General features: G+C 24.9%; 1 protein-coding gene across 1 annotated transcript in view; it reads left to right on the top strand.

Moving 5' to 3' along the window:
* Window positions 1-22,175, top strand: part of LOC132918705 (uncharacterized protein CG43867) — an 89,608-nt gene that overhangs the window by 17,444 nt on the left and 49,989 nt on the right.

A 22,175-nucleotide genomic window follows, 5' to 3' on the forward strand; every position in this document is an offset into this window, starting at 1 on the left:
AATCTATAAAGTTTACAAAAAAATATAACTAAAGACTTTATTTACGTACCATTTGAGGTTATTAATGGTAAAAACCTAAATAGTTTTTATAGTTTTAAACATATTTTTTTTGACATTCAAAACTTTTATAACTATTATTCAAATATGCGTAGCTTATCATCATAGTACTAAAGTACTAACTCTTATTTCCCTAGTACGACTATTGGCTAAATGTAGTTCAAAACTTCACTGTTGTGCAACGGATAAATTATTTGATAAACGAATTGTCCAGTAGGTATATATTGTATGTAATGGAATTGTCGTATACAAAGTTTTTAATACGATTGCCATTGTATAGTTACAGTAAAACAAGTTAAACAACTTTCTTACTTCATTTGCAATTTAAAGTTAAGTCATTTTTAGCTTAGAAAAATATAGGTGCTTAATTTTATTTATATTTTATTGATAAATTATTTAATCATAATATTTGACTTTGTACAACTTAAATAACTTTAATGAAGCATATAATATGGAAATAATGATAGCTTCAGTCGCAGATCTGACATCGATAAAATAATAAATATAAATCACGCAATGGCATATAATACAGAACAATAGTATTATTCTTAACGAGATCGTGTTATACAGTTAAATTATAGTAATTATTAGGTATCCAATAACTAATAAGGGTAGCGTTCCATTTTAATGGATTATTAAAATTGGTTAGGATTCATTGGGACTTTTAGGGTATGATGATGCTAATTTCTTAACGATTGTATTTAGATATGTATCTTAAATCTCTCATTTGACAATTGCAAAGTTGTTACATTGGTACGACTTCTTCATATACAAGTATTATAACTCACATAAAAATCAATTTATCGAGTTATTTCTATGTATTACTGAATATAAATATATGTATATACATTAAAATCACATACAAACATCTTTGTGAAATCTAGGAGAATATATGATTATTTTTTTTTATAACCTATGGCAATCCACTTATTAGTAAAAAAATTATACAATAAAACATTTGAGATTTAAGAGTACAATCATTGTGATGTCAAAATCACTTTTATGCACATATGACAATGATTGTTGATCAGTTATAAATTTTTGGAGACTAAAATATACTTAATTTAATATTTTTATATGTCGTAATATTTTGAAAGCTAGTTTTATATTATTTCCAAGAAATGTTTTCACAAATATCTAAACATTTTATAGACATATTAACAAATGGATATTCCTTTGTAAATAATATATTATTAATTTTAGATTTGGCAACGATAGGTATTTATATATTTTTTGTTTTATCTACATACATATTATACGTATAAGCAAATGGTAAAATACAAATACTTTTAATTTGGTGACATTAAAAAAAATAATAAATTCATTGGGGTTGGATTGTGAGGGTAATTCAGATACCCTTAGGGTGTATGATAATAATATATGGTATATTAAATGGTATTTCATTTAAGTTTGAATTTTATTACTCTCCAACTTCCGTTCTATCACGTATTGTTGATAGGGTCTACTTTTTCTTCTTGTATAATACTATTGAATGTTTTAGGTTGGTCACCAACATTTATACATCAAAAATAAAATTCTATTTATCAATGTACAAATATAAGTCATAGTATGTTTACATAATTTTATTTTTTACCGAAATTGGTGTTTTAAGGTTATTAGTTTTTTTTATAGTTTATTAATTGTAATTTGTAATAAATTAAGTTTGATTTAATAGATTGATATTTCAATGCTAAAAAATAAGTAATTGTTCATATGATTAAATTTGAATTCCGTGTTGTGTTTAAATGTAAAAATAAAATATTGAGAGAATTATATTTCATATATATTTTTGAAGTTTATATATATATATATACATATAATTTACTACATAATTATATAATATATATCTAGTACTATATATTTAATGTAAAATGTTGTTGATTTTAAACTTCAGAAAAATTAAATTGAATACCATTATTGTGTTTATAATTTCGCTATTATACTGCTAATGTTTAACCACTAAAGATGTAATAGATAGTTATACAATAATAGCTACAGCCATCGTTGGTCTCCCCGGGCTGTTGATTAGTTTTGATGTAATGTATTGGACTTAAACGATAACAGTAAATATCCCGAGGGTCGTTTACAGCGGGATATTTGTTCCTACTACGCTAGGTATGTATCCTTAGATAGCCATTAAAACAGAGAGCTGCAAAACTTTCCCCGAGGCGACTAGTTGTACGCGTCGCGCTTATTACATGTCACCGCTATGATGAGCAACAATTTCTCGTGGACATTATTTTGTTCATGCTTTTATAAAGGGGACTAGTGGTTAGGGCAGTGGAAAATGGGAAATTCATTACGACCAATGGATTTCTTTTGAAATATTACTAGAAATCAGCAAAAGAAGCGAATACTACTATTATGTAGTACTATTAGGTAATCGTGTTGCTGTTGGACAATAGAATTATGTAAAGGGATGGTGAACCAAGTGCCGCTCTGGTTAAATTGTGATTTTCTCTATTTTCTTATGTGTGCGTGTTTATTTTATTATGCCTACAAACTCCACGACGTGTTTGTATGTGTTAATGATTTTCAATTTAGTATGATGTTGCATTAATATTGTATTTTTTATTAATACCTAATACACTTGCAGTTAATAATCCATTGGATATACTCTTAAGTATTTGTTGGTATTAAACCCTAAATTTTATTTTTGATTTATACATATTTATGTATAATTGATATTTCTTATTCATTTATTTTAATATTATTGAAGATTGTATTTTCCTATACTTTCTATAGACTATTAATACATCATACAAATATTTAAAAAATATATTATTCTAGTTTCATGCTTTGTATATGTAGATGTTTTATAAAAATTATCTGTATATTTATTGTGATTATTACTTAAGATATAATTGTTTAAAGATTGTTACTTTGCTATCTTATTATACCTACCAGTGTTTTATTTTATAAATAGCTATTCCATTATCCAAAAAATAAGTTTTAGCAGAATACATTTTACTCTTAACTAAAACGATAATTTAACCTCCCATGTTAATTAAACATATCCGCGCTCTTAAAGTTTGTAGAGTTATTTTGTAGTTCGTGTAAGTGTCACGGTATATTTACTTTATTAGTCATTGTTTTGTATATAATTATTACGGTTATATATTATATTATCAGTCTAAATAAAAGTTAAATTTGTTAACTAACATCAAGAAAACAATTTTTTTTCGTAGTATTTAATATATTTAAATTATATTATAATACAAATATTCCATATAAATATAGCTTTTTATTATATAAAATAAATTAGACTTCTAATTACTATATTGTTAATATAATTTTATAATTGTTCTAACACATTTACACATTTATTCTTAGTATAGACCATAGCTATTTTTAAAAAATATTTTGTATTAGGTATAGTATATTTATAACTTATTTAGGCATTTGTATTTTATACATTTTTTTAAACTTTGTGTAGATAATAATATGATGTTTTTGATACCTCTTATATTTTAGCATAATTTATTTTAAGGTGGAACATTGTCTTTTTATGAATAAAAACACATCTTTTTTCATGTGTATAGATTCGAATACAAAAATATGTATGAATAGTCTCGCACATTATGCAAAAATAACTTTCGTAGCTGGCGATAAGAAAACACCACTAGGGACTTATTTTTTATTTAATTTCGCATCATACCTGGTGTCTCTACTTTGTTGTACAATTCGTCTCTTGGGAACCATTTATCTCGATTTGGCTTCTTGCACCTCCCGTTCAATAGTGCTTTTAACCGTTTTCGTTGACTTTAGTATCCTTTTAACTTTTATGCATATTCTCACTTAGGTTTCTTTTAATACATTTATGATTATAAAAGTGATTGCGTCTGAAAATCCAGTAGGCGCATTTCTATTTTTTCTCCAGAGTTTATACTTTTAACAGAATTACATTGCTTATAATTAAAATACTCATTTATTTTCAAGCTTGTATAATTTATTTTATCTGGCTATAAAACTAGAAAAATAACAATTGTTTAGTTCTTTAAAAATGTAATTAAAATATTGTGAAGTTGTATGTTGTTGTTGATTTGATTTAACGAAAATGTTATTAGGTATTAATTATCTAAATAATATTGTCAAACCAATAATAAAAACCAGCAGCTAAAAATATATAAACAGTGTCATTGAATCAACAAAACCTATCAATTTTTTTTTTTAAATAATTAATTGTACATGTTATTTTTAAAATAAAATTCATTTATTGAGCTTTAAACTTCTGTTTCCTTTTATAAAAATATTCTGAAATATATTTTTAAAGATCACTATACATTTTAATAAAAATGGATATTCTAGTAAGTAAATATGTCCTGGAAAACTCGACTTATGTACGGATTTAGACATCATCTGTGCACTGTGCACCTGGGGGATTAACAATCTCCTCAAACAGTTTGGAATTTTGCCAAAGTATATATACTGTTCGCTTTTATTAACGTCTGGCGTCTTTTTTTTATTATATACTCTTTACGATTTAACTAATTTTATTTATTTCTAGTCTAGTTTTTGAACTATTCAACTATCGTATAATTATATCTGGTAGGTCTATCATATTTTTTATAATTGATTATGCTAGTCTAAATCATTTATTTGTATAATTATATATGTAGGTAAGTATATGAGTGTATAGAAACATTTTGAACTAAGTAATTACATATTGAAAGTATTATATTTTTATTTGTTCTTAAATTTATCTTTCGTAAGTTTGTAATAGGTAAAATAAGTATAATTAATATATTTATTTTAAAAAATGTTTTGATCATATATTAGATTTTTTTATAAATTTTTTGTGAAATAATTTTTTGAACAAATACACGTAACCAAAAAGTGTGTATATACCCAGGTAGCGTCAAGTTAGATTTAGGACTTGTCTTGTTGCATAAACGTGACAGTTCTTGAATCCCTTGGGGCATACGTAAAGCCCCTACAAGACCTCATAAAAAACGGAAGAACAAATGACTGGCTTCGATCCTGTAGATGAAGGTGGTGCTTAGCGTACGCGCGTGTATGTGTATTTTTTTAGGGTTTCGGGGTTAGACAAATCGCAGCGTAAAGAAAGAAAGAATATAAGGGTAGTAATGCCTACTATATTTATTTTTTATTTTATACTTTTGACTAATTTAGATAAAATGCTTCTAGAAAACGCATAGTTCAAGACCGGTAACCTACGATTTAGTGTCTATGTGATATGTTTTATTTTCTCTTAAACACGTTTGTTTCAATTCAGTTTTGATTGCTAACCACTAGGGAACGATTTTCAATAACAGTAATGCGATTTACCTTGTTAGGTCAATTTCTATCATTCCGGTAAATGTTATACACTTATTGGCTTATTCATTTAAGTTACACCGAACAACGTGAACAAATAGTAAACCTAATATGAATTGACATTTATCCCGATGGGTGAGACCCCGAGCAAGATCCCAAGTATAATAGATAAAAAAAAAACTAGATCGAGATTTTATATTAAAATATGTTTGTCGTTTAAAATATGTATGGTAAACACTACAACATGTGTTTTTTACTTTTTCATTATATTCATTATCTATCTGTTTAATTAAACTACTACGATACACTCAATAATGAATATAAGTTTATTTTTATAAAACAATTTAATGTAGAATTATGTGATTATTAATAAAAACAAATAATTTATTTATTTTAAATTTAAATACCTAGTATGTTTTAAATTTATTTTTATACATAACTAATGTATAATATACCCTATATTTCGATATGCTACCTATAGCAGTATAAAGTTACGTATTTTTTTCAATAATCTAAAATTGTGTAAATATTATAATTTGAGTACCTATACTAGTTTATTTAATTGAAGTTAATTTGGAATCTACTTTTGGATTTTTAAATTTTGATTTATAATACTTATTAATTGTATTTAATATTTTTTAGAGCGTTGTCAATACGTGCAAAATATTGTCTATTGGTATAAATTAATATAATTTTATTATTTTAATATTGTGAAATTTGCTTAATTTTGTTCAGATATTAATTTCCCATAGTTGTTGAGAATTGTTAGAAATGACGAGGATTTATAATGAGTTCATTTAATTTTATGACGTTAGTATGCTTAGAAAAATTAGGTTATTTCCAAAATGTAAACAAAAAGCACGTTTCTTAAAGTAAACGACATAAAATTGCAGGGAGTTGAAAATATCGTTCGAGTGGAATTTACATGATACAATGGTATTTATTATGCCATTATTAATTGTCATTGTCTTTTCTATACTATATTCCATCAATGACTTAATATATTAAAAAAAAAATGTATTTACTATAATCCTTTTATTTGTAAATATTTTCTGTAAGATTTTATAAGTATGGTTAGTTTGATTGTGTGTGTTAAACTTTGGTCTTGTATTTGTGAGCCCTCTGGGGTAAAGACTAAAGGAGGAAAAACATCAACAACGCCTGCAATGCGTACCAAAGGGACATTATCTTGGAGTCCAAAATGTCGTCTATTAATTACTAGCCTGCATGAAGGTTGTATAATGGCAGCAAACCTTGGGTGCAGTCATAGGATTAAAGGGGTGAAAGTTTACAGTACCCAAAACTCAGTTGAACATACGTAGTCATAGGGATCGGGTACTATAATATGAAATTACTTTCAAAATATTCACCCTTATGATTCGTTAAAATGAACTTGTAAACATTTATATATTTTAATATAAATTAATAAATTATATTAATAAACGATCGTAAAAGAGTTTTATGCAAATAAAAATATTATAAATATTACAATTATACACGATTTAAGATATTCAAATTTCAAAAATAATTTAATTTAATTTCTACCTTTTACTACCTATACTGTTAATGTCGGTAATCAGTCAAGATTTTATTGTTTATTTTTTTTTTATTATTCTCTGTTCTTTTCTTTATTTTTTTAAAAAACCTTTCGCCTTTGAAAAAGGTGAAAAGTTACTTTTTTTTGTATATTGTGTACCTATTCATTTTCTGGTTGACTGATGGAATTTTGGGATTTTTACCGCTCCAAAATGTTCAGTGCAAAAACCCACTATTGTAAAATCAATAGCTTCTTTTTTAAAGTATATTTTTAACATTCAATAAATAATACATTTTTAATAAAACATTATAATATATATGAAACCATATTAAAATTAAAATGCAAACAAAAATTATAATAACATAATTATATTTTAATTAATAATTAATAATAAATTATTATAATATTATTTTATGTACTATAACATTGTATTAATAATTGTTTTAATTAATTATCTAGTTGTAAATGCTAATTGTTTGAATATGATTTCGAATACATTTTTGTATTTATTGGGAAATAGTTATTTTTTGTGAGTTCACAAAAGAATTAAAAACTTAATTATTATTGTGTAGTTATAGTACCTAATAACTAATTGTTTTAATTGATTATTAATACTTCATTACATATTTAAACGCTTATAACTTATTGAATAATACTTTTTTATAGAGTTTTCCAATAAATTATGAGCTATTGTTAGTTTTAATGTTAGAAAGTAATTAAAAAGTTTTATATTGGAAATAGCTAGAGTTTAAATTATTTGACGTTTGTATTAAATTAAGAATAAAGACTAAATTGGATTTTCTTTAGTTTATGAACATTGGATTTTCTCTATGCAACTGATAATAAATAGTTCAAAAAACGTTTTGTTTTGTGTGTTGTGAAAATCAACATAATTAGTATACCGTGTATTTGTTTAATCATAAAATATATCGTACTCGTCGGTTGCTACTTTGTACGATTCTCTTGCATCCTGTCGGATATGCATAACTGGCATATGGATGATGTGTATTCTTTCAGTTACTTGGAAGTCTTCCAAAAATGCACATAATATTACAATATATTCCACACTCGGTGACAGCCCAACTGTTCTCTCATCTTTGTTTTTTTTATATACTTTATTTCTTGTAGGTGAATAACTTCTATTGGTTATTATAAATTCACATACATTTTCCTCGTACGTTAGTACAAGTCGATAAAACCCATCTGGTTCTTCCCTACGTTTTGAGAAGTTTTTCTTGTTAAGTGTTTTCAAAACGAAAGTATACGAACACTGCGCGTGCTTTGATATCACGTATAATATATATATATATATATATATACATTCGTTTTCTGAGTACCGCGAAATGGTGATATTTATGGCTATCGACGGACTTATTGGCTTTAGGCGTCGATTTATAGAAGTGTAAAAATGTGCAAAAATTATTGCTTACCCTTTGTTTTTGAAAATTTATAGTTTTTTGTGAGCTATTGTTTGCGATGATTTGAAAAACTCGAATTAAAAAAATACACAACTTTGAGTATAACTGTAAAAAAAAGATGTCATATTTTTCACAAAATAGTTTGCGTAAGTTTTATAAAAGTTGTTGACACATTTTCTTTAACTTGATATAATCAGAGTTCAAACTATGAAAGAAAACGCAGTATTGTGTAATATTTATTGACACTATAAAGTACAAGCCAAACTATATTTTATATCCATAAACTAAAATTATGTTCTTACTAGAAACCATAATATTATTATAAATAAAATTGTTATGTCTTGTATAAAAAACATTTTTACAATTGACATTTTTTTTTAGATACCCATTTTTGCTTATTTAATGGTATTGAACTTTAAAATACAACAGTTTAATCAAAAACATTAATAACACGATGAGTTATTAAACTATATAATCTTATCTTAATTAGTCATTAATTATTTAACAATATGCAATATCAGCAGTTCAGTATTAAATATAGTATTTATTTAATAAAATAAAATCTTTTTAGTATACCTAAAGCTCTCAATAGAAGTGTTTATTATTAGTTTTAATAACATAACTGTATTCAATAAACTGCTTGAATATGGTTAACATATTAATTATTATTTTGTAACACGTAATACGCATAGAGAATTTATGTTGGATTTTCATAAATGATAGTTTTTTTTATAAAATTCCCGAGTTCAATAACTTGGATTCATTCCAAAATGTTTAATAAGATTATACAATCAAAGTTTGTCATATCTGTTAGTTTCTTTTCATAAGTGTTTATATTATTGTAATACATAAACAGCTTAATGTTAAAATACGATATAGTTTTATGTTTCTTTATACTATAAATTTAAATATACGTAATAATATAACTTATAGCATATTGTTAATGTAAAATAAATATTGAATTCGATTTTATTATATCTGTGTTATTAAATTCATGTAATTTTTCGTTTTGCTGTGTAACAGATAGTTTATATGTATTTTTAATTTTTCTTTTTAAAATATATTTTCCTTATTTTTCTTTGTAAATCTAACGAGTGTATCACATTTCTTATAAATGCAAGTGTTTTAATAATTTTCTTATTATTGTTTTAAAAGAGTGGGGACTTAAAAATTGAAGGCACAGCTGTTAGAAATCTCAATTTTAATCCCAGACTGTCATTAGTTCAGATGCATGTTAGAGATTAATTTTATGTTTATACATTATTAGTATAACATAATGTATAATTTTTAAATTTAGTAACAGCATTTTAATGTATAAAAAGAATTAAGTGGTTTTAATAAGTAAATATATGAGCTGACATAAAGTATACAATTTTATTATAGTTACTATCATGTATTTGAGATTGTTTTTATTGTAGAATATGCAACAATATAATGGTATTGTTAGTTGTTATAGTATGTTAAGTTTTTTTTTTTTTTTTAAATAGATTAAATTAGAAAAGTATTTTTTCGTGTTTTGAAATTTCGAAAATATTAAATTGGTTCAGGTTGTTAATATATCTTAGATGTCATTATGTCAACGACATAATATTATATATTGTAGGTACTTATATTTGCTGTTTTTTTTTAATTTTTGATAGTGTTTCTATGCTTATAGAAAAATGTAATTTTTAAATTAACTTTTGCAAACTAAACAATTTGTTTTGATATTATTGAAAAATGGACTTTATATTTTGTATGTTTGTTTTGGGTTTTTATAGTTATGTATAGTGTTTATGTATACTATACCTAACCTATATTGTGTTTCAATATGTCCAGCTCAAGAAATCCCAATAATTATGCTATGTTAAATGGTTTTTCTATCTTAAACAGTTCTTAAAACATTCTACATTTAGTAGATTTTTTAAAAATAACGTAGTAAATTAATAATTTCATTTTTTGATGTTTATATGCATAGTCTCTTATTATGTATAATATTTAATCTAATCTTTTATTTTTTTTTACTTTTTTTTATTTCTGTATTAATGTTTAAGAGCAATAGCTTTGTTGTATGAATAGATAAAATATTTTCATGTATTTTTTTGTATATTATGCTTCAATGTTAATTTTCTTATTACTTACTAGAATTGTTCTTATTTCAATTGATTACTCCGATTATATTGTATAATAATGGTTATATTCCATTATAGTATTGCTAGATGTAAATTATAAGGATTTTTGGTTTATAGTAACTATACCGTATGTATCGTAATAATAGTATAATATTATTATTTAACTATTATAGTCATACAATTGTTACAACTCATCGGCCAACATCATGCTTTGCTTGGTTGTTGATAGGATTTGAGACTTTTGTTAGAAAGCCGCGTCATTCGGAAGATTGATGTGACTGAATGTTTTAAAAGATACACGCAGAAGATTGAATTTAAACATCGTTATTTCAAGAAAAACCATAGTCGGCCTAATGGATTAACTACTACCGATTTTCCACTAGGAATCCGTCTTCATTATTTCTCATTACCAATTCGTCCCCTCGAACAAAAAGCCACGCTCGCAATCATCTGTCAATAGACTGACGGGCATTTCATCTTAATTGTGAAAAAGTGTGTGCACATAATAACAAGCGGTGTTATACAACAACAGAACATTTTAAAATTTATCGTAATAGTAATAAAAATGAAATATACCACAAACAATTGTATGCTGAACTGTATATTATTTATTAGTTTTAATGTAATTTAATATTACTACTTCATCATTGATCAATAATGTAGTATTCGGTAAGGTAAATAATCGTTATTATTTTTTAATCTGTTTAGAATAATGGTAATTTATTGTAATATAAAAGTATAATACTATTTTAATATCGCTCTTATATCAGATAATGGTTTTCCTTTAAAACTCATTTCTTTAAAATAGCTTAACTACTATAGTAGTACTATATTAGTATACTAATATTTTTTAATTTTTAGTAAACGGATAAAATCAATTTTTGATTGACATTTATGATACTAATAATAATTATAACCTAATAATAACTTATTATGATCAATTAAAAAACTATTATTAAAAATGTTTTATTGATAAAATCTTATTCTTGGGCCACAGGCGGAGTAATGCGTATATGATTGGTTGATTTATATGGAACTATAAAACATAATAGAGGGGAAAAGAAAAAAAACTATAACCAGAACCTACCAAAAGTTACTACTAGTAGTGCCTTTAATAAATCATTTTGATAATACCTCAACTCCCATGGTATTCCGTAGCAGTGACATTATGCTGTTGCAGCACATACATATAAAGCGCTATGTAATGTATAGAAAGTTTATTGCAGTCCATTCTGATGGACGGTCTAAATATTATAAATTTTGGAGCGCACCAATGATTTGCAGTATAACATTTTAATTTAAAAAAGACGATATTTTTAAAATACTGAATAATATTTTACATATTAAAATCGATATTATTATCGATATGTTAATTAGTTAGTAGGTTTATATTATCGTTCAAGTATAAAATAAAAAAAATTAAATAAAATTGATAATATCATAGTTAATAGCATAATTAAAAAAAAGATTAATGGTAAACTTTTTGGCTTAAAGTTTTTTCTACTTCTTCAAAATCTGTTTATAATTTATTTTGATTGAATATTTACGTGTTCTATCATAAATTTGTTTTGATCAACATAAACATATTGTACCTACAATATTGCTTTATTAAACATTTTATTAGTAAACGTAATAAATTGCTTCTAAGTTGACGCACTAAGCCAATTTTGTAAAATTGTATACTTAACCTAGTCGATTTTATTGGACTTAACTAGTGCAAATGAAACGATAGTTACCAGTAGACCTACGTAAAATTAAAATAATTACTTTTAATTGAATGCCAAGCTTCCGCAAATCGTGAGGCCAGACACATTGCGTGTTTGTAAAACTTCTATACGGGTCGTTGTACCAAACTGAATCGGCTATTGCATTACATGATAGTATGGTTCTTTTGCATTGCATCAATATTAGTTTTCTGGTAACGTTTTGTAAACATAAATATTCTTTGCGTGTACACGTTTTAACGTGTTTGTTGAAAGGTTGTGATTTTTCATAAATTATCATAAAAGACGAACATACATGTTTATATGTTTTCTTTGCAATCTAAGCAAAAGAAATGTTGGTTTTCATTTTTGTAATATTAGATATGTTAATAGATCTTTAAAACAAGAACGAGACTAAATATAAGTATCTACTTATAATAGGATTATTCTTTGATAATCATTACTTTTTAACTAATGTGTAAATTTATAGAATTTTACTACCTAAGTATTGAGTTGTATGCTGAGATTTAAAAAAAAAATTGTAGTAGCTATTCATATGATTTTATATATTATGGCCTATAATTAATTTATTAAGTGTGTTATTAATTTTAATTTTTCCGTATACGTTCACGTACATATTTTGGCAGCTAATTGTCTTAAAGTTAACTTCAGAGGATGTTGGCGAATTAAAAACAGCGCTTTTATCTGTGCTAGATGATATTCTTAAACGAAAGTTTGGTAATAAATTATTTCATTATCATATTAGAGCTAACAACACAGGATGGGTTCTGCTGAACTAAAATTAGCTATATTACAGAAAGAGATACTAAAAACTTAAGTTGAAATAAATTATAATGTATTTGATATGCATACTGACTATTAACAACTGTTCGTAAATGTTTACCGATCAAAAATAGTTGATTATTTTACTATGATATATGTATATATATAATTATTGAATTTTAAATAAATATATTTGTTCAAAATATTATTTGGTTACTGTACTGCATTAAAATTTCATATACAATATTTTTTTTATCATGAAAATTAATTTTAATTTTGCGAAGTTTTATTTTACTTTGAACTTCTAAATACTATCAACCTTATTTTAGCTACCTTGAATTGAATTTTAATATTTTGAATAATATTTAATATTACTTTTGGTTCAAATAATTAATTTTGTTTAAACTGAAATTAACTTCATTGTATTTATTTTGTATGTCAATTATGATAGGCATTATGCTTTTGTAACTAATATATGTTTTTAATAGTACAAAAAAATAAATAAAATAAAAGTATAATTTACTTACACATTTAATATTTTTTTTTTTTTATATAAACAGTAAATCATTAAAAAATAATAAACTTAGTTATTTCTTTATTCTTACATATTTTTAATCGTTATATCTAATTACTTATTTTATTATTTTATTGATGTATAACTAAAAAATAAATCTATAAACTAAAATTAAATAATTAAATTCTATACCATTGTTATGGTTGAATTAACAATAATGACACTAAAATTAATGTTTGAACCTTAACGTTACTCTAGTACAATAGCTATTTACTCTTATAGTTCTCATTTTCAGAAAGTATATGATATAAAATGTATAGATAGTTTTACATATCTGAAAAAATAACTTTTCACTAGTGGAAATATGGAGTTCATGTTTCCTTCTGCCTTAAAAATAACTTAACCATATCTTTTGTTGGCTATGATGATACCCCGTGGCTCGTATTTATTTTAAATAGTTTTTTTATTCCAAAGTTTTTTATAAAATGATGTATAACGACTTATACTGAATTATTATATTTTTCTTTATCTTCAAAGTGTCTATGACTGAGAAAAATAGTATTATCTAAATATTATAGAATTAATTTACAAAAATGTATATTTAATTTTTTATCATATTTTTTATATTTATATTAAATTTAAATGATTGCGGAACTAATATTTAGTATTTATTTTTGTACCTAATAATTAGTGAGGATTATATGTCATAGCTATTCAATTTAGTAAGGTCTGTTATATAAATTATGTTATACAACTATACAAGTACAAAATACCTATTTATGAATATTTAATTACTCGTGTTAAAATTTAAATTCAGGAATAAAACGTGTAGATATTCACTGTACTTGCAGGCATTACAATATTAAAATAAGATCAAATATTTAAAAAATATATATATCGTTATAACTAACTATAGTTTTTAGAAATATTAAAAATTAATTTGAATCTAATGTAAGTAATATTTTTTTTAATTAATAGCATTATAGTTAAATATTTATTGAAATCTAGTGTGGTATAATAAATGATTTAATTGAGAATATATATTCATAATTAATAATTGAAGTGATTAGGTATATTAAAACTTTAATGACGTTTGTATATTATTATTATTATTATTTTAAAAATATAATCATAATAGTTAATTTTATGAAATTTTTCTTTAAATAATATATTATTATTTATTACGTATTAATAGGTAGTTGAACACGTGGGTTCATATTTGGCATCATAATATTATAATACATGCCAATTATAGAAACATTTTTATTTTTTATATTAAACTAAAAAAACCAGTCTGTGATGATATTTAAATGATAGTAATAACTGTGAAGGTTTTCGTTCTAAACATTTATTTATATGTACACTGGGAGGTTTTTGTGATAGAGGAGAGGAAAAAGAGGTATAGTGGGCGGAAACTGAGCGGCGCGGATTTTGCGCCGTCCACGCAGACAGACAGGCAACCGCTAAAACGTCACAGTCCCGAAACGGCCGCAGTCGTTCGCCCGTACTTAAGCGTGTGGTGTCGTCGTACAACGTAAATTCTCGTATTTTTTAGTTTTTACTTTTATGACTATTCATGAATGAAATCGCAGTTTGAGTGTTTATAAATATGAGATTGTATTATTGTTATCAATATGACTTGTAATTATAAAATACATTATTTAATCACTGTTTGACATTATAACTACGCTATCATGGGGCAACCACTATCTTCAAAACATGAATATCTGGTAAAATTAACAAATAGTTATTTATTTCATTTTGTAGACTTTTAAATTAATATTACCTTTGTCAAGATGCTTTTCGTGTGACCATATATTATACATTCGTTAAAATAATACAATTACTAATAATTACTAATAAAACCCGTATAAAAATATATGATGTTATGTAAATATTTAAAAATTATATTGAAATCAAAAAGCAGTTTTTTATAGACTTATAAATAACATTAAACTTTTTTTTATTATTTTTAGAGAAATAATTACATTTTTGTTTTTTACACTTAACATTATTAACAAATAGTTTGCATAGAGTTTAAATTAATTTTTTATTTATTTAAAATTAAAAGTTTTAAACTGTAGTTTATTGCGAAAGACTAGTTAAATATTATTACTCTTTTTTTAAATAAATAATTTGGTTTTTACTTTATATAGATATAATATATGTATAGAATGTACCTACGCTACGCTTTATATATATATATATATATATAAATTAGATTAGGCTAGGCAATTTTTACATTTGTATACTTCGATGAACAAAAATTCAGAATATAAAATTACAGATGTAGATTAAAGTATGAAAGTAGTACCGACTTTTTTATAGTTTAATTAAATTTGTCTTTCTTGTTTGAATAAAAAAAATTTAATTTTAAAACAATTTGTTTTCACCAAAATGTATTGAAATAATTATCGCAATGTTTTAGTACATAATTTCCGACCAATACGTATCAATATAATTTTTTATTAATCAGTATATACCTATTTTGATCATTATTAAAAATAAATTATTCTTATAAATAAAAATCATGTAGTATTTTCATTAAAAGTCTGAGATTTGTGGGAAATTGAATCCGTCAGGTCTTTGACCGGAATCAGTCTCAGGAGAAATTAACTCGCTGACTTGTCTACGTGATCTTAGCTGAAAATATAAATGTTTGTGAACCTCATGGTAAGTTGTATACGGTTTTCTTGGCTGTGGTTTAACGTTTCAAAAGATCCGCGTAAGACGTTATGTTTTTAGGTCGTAGCATAAGCGCATGCGTCTACATAATTTAATTTACATTTGGATTTCTACCTTCGGATGTATTTTATACACATATTGTTTTCCTTTTTGAATTATTTTGTAAAAGTGTCACTTAGACAAGTATAGTTAGGCAGTTAACATAATGTCAATGAGTCATTATTATTTTACATTTAAGTAGATTCCTTTTCAACTTGTATTAAAATAAATGATGTTAAGAATATAAGAGTGTGCAAATACATTAATTTTATTATCTATATTAATGTTATTAAACAGTATTTCATGTTTTAAAAATTAAAATAATTATTAATGAATTATTTAATATGTTTTATATAATATATATGTATATATTTTTTATTTATTTAATCGGTTATTTAAGACATCATACTCCTAAAATTGTAAAGGATATAATATTATTATCAGCAGTAATGATACTCACCTAAATCCAATCTCGGAACGTAGCGTGTAAAACTGTAAATATATTTTGTGTAAAATAGTCGCCTTCGGTCATTTCTAAAAGCCTATTGCGAATACAGACGCGGTTGAGTGAACACAACGGTAGTCCATTCCAGTTAAGCCGTCGGTCATCTCTCAGTTAGTAGGCCGTACACATTTTCATCAGAATATCAACCCCGCAAATGTTCGCAAACAAGTTATATATTGGTGTGTGAGTTGTTATTTGACGACGGTGTAAGTATATAAAAATGCTGTGAGCGAAAACAAGAACTATGATTGAACGAACTTTTCCTTTGCTTTCAAAAGCCTGAAGGCTAAAAACGGCAGTTAATTAATTTAACACGTGCCCAAAAAACTTTTAGACTGTATAAACGACTTGAATTGTATCCACCCTGTTAACTGTGAGTTTTCGGTTATTTTTGAAACTTTCACCAAAACATAAAAAACTATCCTTGCGACTCATTATAGACTTCAAAGAAATCGATAAAATAGTATTATGCTTCTACTATTTTTTTTTTTAAGTATGACAAGACTGTAAAATATTTTTATACATATTTCAATATATTATAATAAAAATATCATGCGCGTCGACGAAATTTGTTTAAAACAACAAAATCTTAATTTCCTCTTTGTATTCAAGACCTTCCAGATCTCGTTTCTGTCTACTGGTGTATTTATTGTTTTCATTGTATATAGATTTGTTTTTTATCGTGTTTGGTTAATATTTTGTGAATGAGATATATTATATGAAAATATCTAATCTTAAATTGATATTATATAACCAATTTAATATACACATTTACACAATAAAACGTACCTAGTTAAATGTCCAAAAGTTACATACAATATGACTATCGATTATTAATTCCATAATGAATACGTAGTTGGTATCGTATCAATAGTGATACCTATTTATAATGACTTAATAGTGCACTTATAGTTCTATTAACGATATCATTAAGAGAGCTTTTAAAAAGTGACAAACGTTTCCTTTCTAAAAGACTTACGTTTATTACTGTTTTCGTGTTGTTTTCCACTTGGGTTATTTGGCCCTAAGGAGAAATAAATTACACTATTGTTTTTTTTTTTTGTTATTTATCTTTTGTCTTTTCGGACTTAAACCCGACTGAAAACGATTTCTCGTCGTGATTTTGTTAAAAATTGATGAATTGAAATAACCATTGTATTATATTATACTTTGTGTAACAATAATGTATATAATATATATTATTTTGTTTACGTATAGGTGCAACGTTTATGTATGTCGTATATTATCCAGCTATGACTTAACAACTATAACGTCATGTGTGAATACAGTTTTTTTTTACTGTTGGTGTTTCATTGAAATGTATACACTATACATACAATTTACTACATACACTATATTATAATTTAGGTTACAAATATAAACCTATTGTGACTTATGATGTATTGTTTTGTTTTGACACATTTTATTTAACATTACTATGTCTCTAAATCGGTATGTATTATACACCATGGCTGCAAAAAGTTTTTCTCAATTTTTTATTCGCGTTTGTACATACTTGAATACGTGATAAATATCCAATCTTATAAAAAGCTTGTGTACAGAAATAGTGTATTTTTAGCTCCGATGTTAACTTCAAATTGAAAAATTAATGTTCAACCTCCCTATTTTCCATCCCTTTATATACTCGACCTAGAATCGTGTTACGCCAAAAAATATTTTGCCAGACATATATTATAGAATTTTTTTTTTTTACATTAGCAAGTTGGTTATGCAACAAAAGTAGATGATTTATATTTGTGAAAGATGTTATAGATATAGGCACAGTATTCACTTCTCTAGAGCACAATAAATAAGTGATATATTTAAAGGTAATTTATACAAGATAATAAATGATGAATTTTAATATACTTTTAAAATTAAAGGTCCTATATAAAATTATTTAAACATAGTAAAAACAAAAAGCCCATACCAAACTCATTTGATGGTAAATTAATTGTTCCCTGTAAGTTTTGATTAGAAACTAAAATAATTTTTCTCCTAAAAATCAATATTATAAAATTATTTATTTTATTGTATTTTAAAAAGACTATTTGACGTATTGCATTTTAATAACACATTAGCTCATTGTTTTTATGAAAATTAAACTGAATTGAAAATGCGATTTTTTTATTTCATCCCAAAAAAACGATACTATGGATACTCTGTCTGTATGTAATTTTTATTTGCCATATAAATTGAAAACATAGGTTAGTAAGTAAGTACATATTATTATATTTATAGTAACATATTGAAGTTTTGATACAGTACAATTAATTTAATACAAACATGATATATAGGTACTTCAATTATTATTAGTCATAATATATTTACATGCCTCAGAAAATAATTAGGTCATCCGAAATTTAAATTTATCGTTACAAATAGACTAAATTATTATTCTGGTCAATCCTTTTTTATTTTATATTTTTTTACTTATTCTTAAAAAAAAATATTAAATACTTGTATAATTATATATGCTACTTTTACAAATATATATATTTTTTTAATGTGTTGCTTTTAATACTCGTATAGTTAATTATTCATGATTTTGATAAATCAAAAATATCTTAACGTATATCTTAAATTAACGTATTGTCTCGTTTATAATGTTGCAATTAAAATACATGTGAATTGATAAAACAATTAAAACTAAATGTCAATTTGTACACAAATTGGTGCATAATATTGTTTCAATATGTATTATATAATTTTTTAAGAACACAAAATCTCTTATTGTAAGTTTATATAAAGTTAATTCTCAAGTTTTATACCAAATACTCGGCAGACATTAATATTATATGCATCTATACATTCATTTTTTTTATTCATAAATACTAATACTTTTTAGAATAATGAAGTTAGTGATTTAAAGTAAATAATGGTTATAATTAAGTTTGTACATTTTATATACTTGTACGGTAAAACGAAAAAATGAAATTGTTCATGTTTAGATTTTATTTTATTTTTTATAATTTTTTTTCGGTAAATAACTAAAAGAACTTCTGAGATAATAGGATGATAAAAGTATCCTTTCACTGGGTTAGCCTTAGGGTCTTTATACGGGTTTCTAGGGGATGCATTGATTTATGGTTAGACTGTCGTATGGGAGTTTATTACCCAAAGAACCAAAGGGTTTTTCTGCACTGATAAAAGTTTTGTGCTGTAAAAAAATTTTACGATTTTCCGAGTTTAATTAACGTTGTCTGATGTATTGAATTTCCTACTATGACTGTGTGCATTGTAAATAGTGTGCGAAGTGTGATAGAAGTAAGTTGATACACACATTTGATACTAAAACTCTAAATCTGTAAAATCGTAAACGGTTGAAAGAAATAGTAGTTTTGTCAACGTGGAAATAAATTTATGTTTGATGAATTTATACATGTGTTGTGTATATTTAATTTTTATTTGCTCTGGATTATTTTTCACAGAAGGGATTAAAAATCAATAGCTGCAACCTAACCATTATTGTTAATAACTATTGGTTTTTATTGGTACATAATTCAACCATATTTTTTAATTTTAATATAGGCGTTGTTAAAAAAAATAAGTCAACGTTAAATGTTCATAAATTGTTTTTGTATGTGATAGTAGTATATTACCTATATTATATATATATATTATATTTTTGAATTTTTAACATAATACACTTATTATTTATTATAATCGCAGTTATTAACTAACTTTTATTTAATTTACGTTTATTTTCGGTAATTTATAATATTATGTTAGTGTTAATGGCTATAATTATTTAATCAAATTTTGATTCTCATCTATTATCTATATTATTTAAATTTCAGTAATTGTATTAGTTAATGTGTTAAAATATATCTAATTAATATATATATATTTATTATATTTGATCTTAATTAATATTAAAAAAATTTTTTTAGCATTATGCTGCTAATATTATTTTTTTGATGTCATTATAGTACGTTTGTAATTATCGAGAGTTGTGGAGATAGATAAATAATCTGGTATTCGATGTTGAAATAAAGACCAACCGAAATGTATATGATGTGACAAAAATGTTCTTATATTTAGTGGCGGGTTAATAAAATCAGTAGTTTTAGAACTGTGCCCAGTGGTGGGTATATTGGATGGTACATTGTGTGAGGAATATAATATAATATAAATTTGGAATATTGTAACCGTTGATACTGTGGGTTGGTTATACCGCGGCGTCTCATATAGGCAATTCACCTGCTCCCGTGTGTTTTTCGTACGAAAATGTAATTAACCATTATTACGACAATAATAATAATAATGATAACAATGATTATACGTATTGTAACCTAAGCTAATATATACGTAAAATGTCGGTATCACTAAAGCAACATTATTAATGTGATGAAATTTTCAAATAACAAAAAATATGGAATGAAATATTAGATGTGTATGTGGATAATAATATTGTTTAACTTAATGTTTTTGAATAATTTTATTATCTTATTTGATTTTTTTCGAAGCGTAAGTTTCATATTGATCGATGATGGCAATTTCTTATGTTTTTAATTTATCACCATGCCTAAAAAACTTATTTTAAAAGTTTGTTGTAACTTATAATTATTAAAACATATTTAAAAGCTTTGTAATTATTTTAAAACATATATACAATTTTCTATAGAAATTTAAGTATATTATAATTTGATACCTTTATATATCTATTTATCTAATATATCCATAGTTAATTATTATATGTTTATTACTTATATCGATGCTTATTTTCTATTGTTCTGTTTGTATATACTTTTGTGTTAATCTACAGTTGTTTTATTTATATGTATTTGTTAAACTTATTTTTCAATCATTTAATTTTTTTGTATAATATATAATATTACGAAATTAAGTGATTTCATATTTATTTTGTCTCGGTACATCGTCATTTTTTCCTTTTCAGAAAAATCTCTGGTTAATATTTAAACACTTAAATTTCCATAACTCGAATATTGGTCGCATCGCTGACGCATTAAGTGCATACAGTTAATGCGTTGAACAAAAAATGTATTGTACGTATAATAATTATGACTACGAGGTATAGCTAGTGTTTACCTGAATACGATGAAGAGTGCTGCAAGTGAAGTTATAGCAACATGACTACCTAGCAAGTCGTATATAATTGAGTGTAAAACAAAGAAAGACGTGTATCGTAAACCTGCAACGAGTTTTGTGTATACCTTACTATTAAAACGTTCAAACATAACGCGCTGTTTTTGGAGTACCTTCAGCAAACATTGTATAGTAGAAGTAAAGCGAACCGTACCTACTTGAATTGTGTAGTATGTATTATATTATATATTATATATAGTAGCATAATATTGTATATAGGGTATATAGTTACGGGCGTGTAGTACGAGGTAGGTTACGACCTTCTTTTAATTGGAACAGTATACGGTCCGCGTTCATCGTCACTGCTGCCGGTAACGGTCGTTCAATTTCGGTGGGTAATATCATTATCACCGTGTTTACCGCGAGTTTCATTTAAGACGCGTTGCAGGTCGCTCGCACACTGATGATTCGGCAGTGGTCCGTCCGTTTTCAATGAG

This window comes from Rhopalosiphum padi, chromosome 1 (genome assembly GCF_020882245.1).
Source record: "Rhopalosiphum padi isolate XX-2018 chromosome 1, ASM2088224v1, whole genome shotgun sequence".
NCBI classification, from domain to species: domain Eukaryota; kingdom Metazoa; phylum Arthropoda; class Insecta; order Hemiptera; family Aphididae; genus Rhopalosiphum; species Rhopalosiphum padi.